Source organism: Triticum urartu, chromosome 6, assembly GCF_003073215.2.
Source record: "Triticum urartu cultivar G1812 chromosome 6, Tu2.1, whole genome shotgun sequence".
In the NCBI taxonomy this organism is placed as follows: domain Eukaryota; kingdom Viridiplantae; phylum Streptophyta; class Magnoliopsida; order Poales; family Poaceae; genus Triticum; species Triticum urartu.
In genome coordinates, this window is record NC_053027.1 from 403,635,909 (window position 1) to 403,643,492 (window position 7,584).

Sequence of the window (7,584 nt, forward strand, 5' to 3'; positions counted from 1 at the left end):
AGACTGAACTGAGCTCAAACATGAATTAACACCCAAGTGTTTGATTAGTGGTACGGGAAATGCGCATGGCCAATGGGCTTAAGTTTTGGCTGAGGATGATCATCTACTAAGGACACTATCTTGGAAAATTTGTAGCTCAAATGGAGGAGCCTAGGTGTCACTTGCTTTGCAACGTACCACACTGGACAGAAATATGAATGTTGAAGCCACACTCACATGTATTGTTAGATGGGGCTCAAATTTTGTGGAGAGCTATTATTTGGGAATATAGAAGATGTGGCAAAAATTCAGCTCATTAAGATATGCCTAGCTAGTACTTCCTTCACAACAGTTCGAGTTGAACAAAAACTTTGGAAATTTGCCGAGAAAGATTTACTAGGCAAATGGAGTTGAATATTGTCATGAGGCAATGATTTGGATAGTAAAGAATGCCCAATTTTTTTGGGGGGGGGGATTTTACAGAAATATAGGTTGCTTCACAACCTAGTGCAAAAATTGACACATGGACATGACACATAGGGAAAACTGATGAGATGGCGCCTAGTCATAGCAATAAGTACCAATGCATCCACGTTCACAACCTCATGACCATTTATATTAGTCGTAATCAGGTAGGAATAAGGTCATTGACGCCTTTTGTCTGCTTTATGATCATTTGGTGTAAGCAATTTCAGGGTTTGAGCCCTTCCAAACGAAATGGCCGTAAATTTACGACCAATTCAGCTGGGGTCACTAAGAGAAGGTCATAAGTTAGACATATTTCTTGTAGCGTATAAACTCTTAATTATGAATAATGGAAATATAGCAATACAATATTATTGCCTCTAGGGCATATTTCCAACAGTCTCCCACTTGCACTAGAGTCAATAATCTAGTTAGCACTTTTAACCTTTACACCAATGGCAATCCGGCGTCAGTCCATGCTTTGCTTGTGGTATAGACTTCGTACTATCGAATCTGACAACTTCAAATCCGTGTGTATCATTTGCATTTTGATCAATCGGCAAACCCTAATCCCCAAATCGAAACACCCCAAGCCATGGCGAAGCGCCGCCTCCTCGGCTCCAGCTCCGTTGGCCGTCCGGGCCACGTCCTCCTTTGCACACGTGGGTGGCGCGCTAGCAAGCTGGACGTTGTCCGCTGTATCACCGCGCGCACCACAACGGAAGCAATGGGATCCATGAAGGTGACAGTCTTCATCAAAGATCTGCCATCGCTCTCCTACTTCCATGTTAGCAGCTGCCCCGACCTCGAAGAGGACCACTTCACCAAAAGCCCGGAGATCCTATGGTCGTCGGAGTACTGCATCCTCTTCCGTATGTTTCCCCGTTCCGGCCGACCACAGTTGTTCATTGTAGGGACGAACAGCCCGGGTGCAAGCCGTCGCTTGATCCGCTCCCTCAAGTCGACTCGCATTTGGCTAGTGAGAGAATTAGTCCTTACCTCGTCGGCGTCGTTCCCGACTTCGACAGCCAGAACTATGTCTTGGCCGCTTTCCGAATGGATTGTGTTTCACGGATATACACACTCCACGTCTTCAGGTCCAAAGGGTCTGTCTGGAGCAAACATATTCTTGCCGTCGATCTTCCTTCCTGGATATATACGATTCATCCAGGGCTTTTTCCGGATAAGGTGATTGCCTTAGGTGAAGAGGTGGGCTATGTCGATCTCTGGAAGGGGATTCTCTTGTGCAATGTGCTCGAAGAACCAGGTAACGGCATGTTTCGTTCCATTGCCTGACCCACTACCAAACAACCTAGAATACTACGACGAATTTTCATCAATTGAAATACGCGATGTCACATGCACTGAATCCCCTGATGGCTTCATAATCAGATGTGTTGAGATGGAAGATTTATTCAGTTCCACAACCACCATCCCTGAAGCCAATGTAATATTTGATTCTGATGTCGATCCAACCAAGAAGGTGGTAGAACCCGAATGTGTTGGTTGGAGGCTTGTGACATGGTATAGGGAGACCTCTTGGAAGTTGGAACTATTGGTCCAAGGAGCATATAGTTAATGTTGATGACCTTGGAGCTGACTGGTTGCTTCCTTCTAATCCATCGTGCGTGCAATCTTCTTTTCCCATCCTGTGTGGTGATGATGCAGTTTGCCTCCTCTCCATGAGTGATGATTCGGATGGTGATGGTTGGATTGTCACTATTGACATAGAGAGGAAAAAAGTGAGAGGGATAATAGAATCTTCTTGTGACCGATACATGCTTTTCAGCTCAGCCATTTCCTGTGCGCCAAAGAAATATCCAGGTAACTATAGCCATACTTGTTGTCGTTTATGCCTCAATTAGCTGTGGTTTGGGTCATTTTGGTATGCAAGGTTCTTATTTCGTGTAGCAGATGTTATTATTCAGTCTGTACAGTTATAGTTAAGCCTTAAATCATGGTGGTTATCATTATTCAAATCTGAACAGTAGAACCATGACAAGAATTATGAAACGGAGGGAGTAATAATCAAGACCTTAATTATGGTGGTTATTATTCAGCCTTTGCAGTAATAGCTCAGACTTAAACCATGTTGGCATTATTTCTGTATGGTAAAAGTCTTTCTAAATTGCTGGAGATAAAGGATGTGTTACTTTAGGTCATCGGCATGATCAATCAGTTATTATTTGCACGATCTGGCCTGTTTGGGTTTATGGTTAGTTATGACGTCAATGTTTTTCTCCATAATTGGTGAATAAGTGATGATGAATGTAACCGTTTTCTGCTCGCTATGCCTTTTAGATGGCGGTCCTCGCCTGTTGAGCAAGACCTTGTCTGTTGATGCTGATGGAAACAAGAGACCGAAATATGTGTTTCAGCCGCCAGACAAGTAACATTCATGAGCTTGTGATTTATAGTATTACTTGAAACACCAGCCATATAAACCATATTAGGCGTAGTTGATCTAAAATCTTGATGTTAATGTCTTCAAATAGAAAGTATATCTGCATTATTGTTCATCAAGGTTGTCAGCCGTTGCACCTGCCAATGTGTGTATATTTCATGTCCTGCTATTATTCCCTATGGAGAAATTATAGGCTGATATTTTTTTTGGAGGTGGTGATGCCTTTAAGCTCTGGACAAGGATCTGCGGGATGATTCAAGTTGTGCAGATATGCCATGTTCGTGTTTAAGACTATCTTTCTTGTCCTATTGTGTAGTAGATTCCGTGGGTTGCTCCTTCTAAGTTGTCTGATGGTTTATGAGTTTAAGCGCATTACTGTTCAGTACTATCATACACATGCCGCCGCCTTTCTTTTGATTAGGAGAAATTGGTCTTAGTGCACAAAAATCCTGGCTATGTCACTATTCAGGAATAAGAGATGAATATGTAGTGATTTCTGCAATGCGTTCTTATTGCATAGTTTTTTTCTTCTTCATATGTTGTCCTCGTTCTGGTCCGCATGGTTCCTCTGCTTCCTCTCCTGTCATCCTCTTTCTTATCTGTATGCAGAAAACCAGCATTGACATTGCAAAACTGAATTGGGGGCACAACTTCTCATGTATAGTGAGAACATAATCTAAGGAGTTGTTTGGTTGCAAGAATGATATCTTTATCGTAATCAAATCGCGGAGTTTTAGGAGGTGTAACGATTTGTTTGAAGTTTGTTTGGTTCGTCCAAGTAAAGGAATGGCCATTACGCTGCTCTTCTTTCACTTAGACTCTTGCCCCGTTTGCCGACCACCCTCCTCCCTGTTAGGCTACTCATAGTGGGGAGTATCATATACTAGTGTCATGCATACGATACTAGTGCATGATACTACTTCATAGTGCATAGTACTCCTTTCCGGTTTATTGGGCTCATCTCATTTTCTTGGTTTTTCCATATTATATGTCTTATTTTCACTTCTTTCCGCCATATGTTCACATTTCAGGGCGGTGACGGGGAGGCTGCGGTTGCGTCGTCCTTCGTAAGAAGACCGAAGAGCTCGATCGAAATCGGAGTGTAAATCCATTGCAGAATTGCAAAGTCGTCTTTCACGCAGATGGGATCGACAAGTGGTGGTGCTAAATGTGAGAGAAGGCAGAGTGCCTTTACCGGCGGCAGGCAGAGCGTCGTCCCTGGCGGCAGGGGCAAGTGCTGAGCCATGAGGGCCCAGCGCTCCTTGCCTCAGGCGGTTCACCTGGAGGCGGACGTCGAGGTCGCCGTTGAGCTGCCTTGCATGACGAGTTCCGCAGTGGACTCTGGACTCCTCCCTTTCTTTGGTCCCATGCTAGTGCAGACCATATAGGCCGAAGAGATCCGACAATTTTAACAACGGATCATTTGTAGTTGTAGGCTTGTAGCTGCTATAGGCTTTCTTCTCTGATTTTTAGAACAGATTTGAGGAAGCAATCAACTCAAAAAATCATGTATTGTTGTGAATTATTATAACCATACTATTCTTGAAGTTTCCTTATACTGGTAAATTGGTTTATTTTCTTCTTACAAGGAGTGGTTATCTGCTTGTGGATGCAAATTTTGGAATCCAGTGAATACTAGTTCAGTGGTGTAGGGATTATCTGAATTTTGACAAGTGCAGCGGCCTTGGTGCTGTGTTTTCTGAATTTTTAGATGTGCAGCGATTCTAGTTGTTCAGTGCAATACTAATGCAGGCTTGGGAAGATCAGTATAGTTCAGTGTAGGCTTTGGAAGATCAGTATAAATCAGTGTAGTACGGGTGAGTAACAGAGAATGGTACGCATGAATTTGACAGACAAAATTTTTACTCAGCTATATTGAAGTAAACATGGTACTAAAGCATCACTAATATTTCCTCGGACAGTGACCATAAAAGAACATTAACATTTCCTTGGCCTAGTGCCACACAAAACTATGAAGTCAAACATAGAGGTTTGTTCTTTGACAATTTTATCTAAGCTCAATAAAAATACAACTGAAGGAATGTCTCAAAATCTTTTTTAGATGACCTGCCTAACATTTGACGTTAATGGCATCTCCAATGAACCCTCAAATCTCCCGCAAGCGTGCGGACCGACGAACCAAGTCTCCATCCTCCCCTCTTTCTTTGCATCCGCTTTCTCTCTTAGCGACGCCACCGCTCTAGCACCCGGGCTGCCCGTCGAGCCCCTGTCGGACCTCCGCGACCTCCACCACTACACAAGGCCTCCACGCTGCTTGTCCTCCACCGCTGGTCCACACCTCTCGCCCGCCCGCCGTCGCACAGGTACCATCCGCCCCTACTGTGGTCACCACTCCGACAAGTGTTTCGTGAAATGCCCATGTTAATTTTTTTGTCCCTTCTTTGTAGCAATGGATTTGGACATGGAGTACATATACAAGCACTACGTTGAGTCGTCCAACTACTCGTCCGATGAGGAGAACTACATGGATGAAACAAGTATGATGTAGGTGGTTCTCGCATACGTGGGGCAAACAAAAGAGCATGTTCTCAATTTCAAGGGATCGATCAAGGGTCATCGGTGCTCAATTGGGCACAACGCATGAGGCCATTTGACGTTGATGGACGACTACTTTGCCCTGCTACTTCTTGAGCTTACATTGGTTTTCCCTTGAAAATAAAAGGGTGATGCAGCAAAGTAGAGTAAGTATTTCCCTCAGTTTTGAGAACCAAGATATCAATCGAGTGGGAGACAACGAATAAGTCACTGAATACCTGCACAAACAATCAAACAAATTTGCACCCAACGCGATAAAGGGGTTGTCAATCCCTTCACGGTTACTTGCAAAAGTGAGATCTGATAGAGATAAATAAACGGTAAAGCAAATATTTTTGGTTTATAGATCGGAAAGTAAAAGATTGCAAAGGAAGTAAATACGAAACTATATTGTAGATCGGAAACTTATATGATGGAAAATAGACCCGGGGGCCATAGGTTTCATTAGAGTCTTCTCTCAAGATAGAAAATATTACCATGGGTAAACAAATTACTGCGGAGCAATTGATAGAAAAGTGCAAAGTTATGATGATATCTAAGGCAATGATCATGAATATAGACATCACGTCCGTGTCAGGTAGACCGACTCCTGCCTGCATCTACTACTATTACTCCACACATCGACCGACTCCTGCCTGCATCTAGAGTATTAAGTTCATGAAGAACAGAGTAACACATTAAGTAAGATGACATGATGTAGCAGGATAAACTCAAACAATATAATGAAAACCCCATCTTGTTATCCTCGATGGCAACAATACAATACGTGCCTTGCTGCCCCTACTGTCACTGGGAAATGACACCGCAAGATTGAACCCAAAGCTAAGCACTTCTCCCATTGCAAGGGAAACCAATCTAGTTGGCCAAACCAAATCGATAGTTCAAAGAGACTTGCAAAGATATCAAATCATGCATATAAGAATTCAGAGGAGATTCAAATAATATTCATAGATAAGCTGATCATAAATCCACAATTCATCGGATCTCGGCAAACACACCGCAAAAAAGTATTACATTGAATAGATCTCCAAGAACATCGAGGAGAATATGGTATTGAGAATCAAAGAGAGAGAAGAAGCCATCTAGCTACTAGCTATGGACTCATAGGTCCGTGGTAAACTACTCACGCTTCATCGAAAGGGCAATGGTGTTGATGTAGAAGCCCTCTATGATCGAATCCCCCTCCGACAGGATGCCGGATGTCGGTGTAATGAGAACCAGGGTCCCACTAACCTCTGAAGATGGGCCATGACAGTGCTCAGCAACACTGTAAGTGCATCTAGTGCCACCCCTAGTTGGTTTTGGAGTATTGACGACAAACCTGGTTGAGGGACTAATGTGTTTGTGAGAATTGCAGGATAACATAGGTAGAAGTCCCTCATTGATTCGGTTTTCCTACCGAAGATGACCCCTAAAAATGTATGAAGACATTGAAGTCAAAGGTGGTATGTGAAGACATTCACATTGAAGACTATGACAAGAGAAGACATCGCGTGAAGATTATGGAGCGCGAAGACTTAGTTGTTTCGTCGTTCTTTTTCTTCTTTGTTGAGTCATAGGAACCACCGTACTGTTAAGTGGGGTCCAAGTGAACCAGTCAGAATGACTGAAGTGATGCTTAACCAAAATCCTATGTCTTCGAGCGAAGACAATGAGAGCAAATCTTATCCAGAGCTGGATAAGTCAGCTTTGCTTGTAGCTCAAGTAAAGTTGCCGTGTGTGTTTGAAATCTGACCGTTGGAACACGTGTCATGTAACACCCTCGATGCGACTATATCTCCCACGTGTCGAGGCACGACTTAGAGGCATAATCGCATTGAAGGCATATGTCGCAAGTGAGGTAATCTTCACACAACCCATGTAATACATAAAGGAAAGAGGTACATAGTTGGCTTACAATTGCCACTTCACACAGTTACATGAATAAACATTACATCAACCAAATACAATCAAGGTCTGACTACGGAACCAAAATAAAAGAAGAACCCCAAATGCGACAAAGGTCCCCGATCGACCCCAACTGGGCTCCACTACTGATCAACTAGAACGAAACAACATAAAGAACACAATCTGCATCGAGCTCCTCCTGAGCTTGGTTGTGTCATCTGCACGGTCTCAACGGCACCTGCAAACTGGTTTTGGAAGTATCTGTGAGCCACAGGGACTCAGCAATCTCGCAC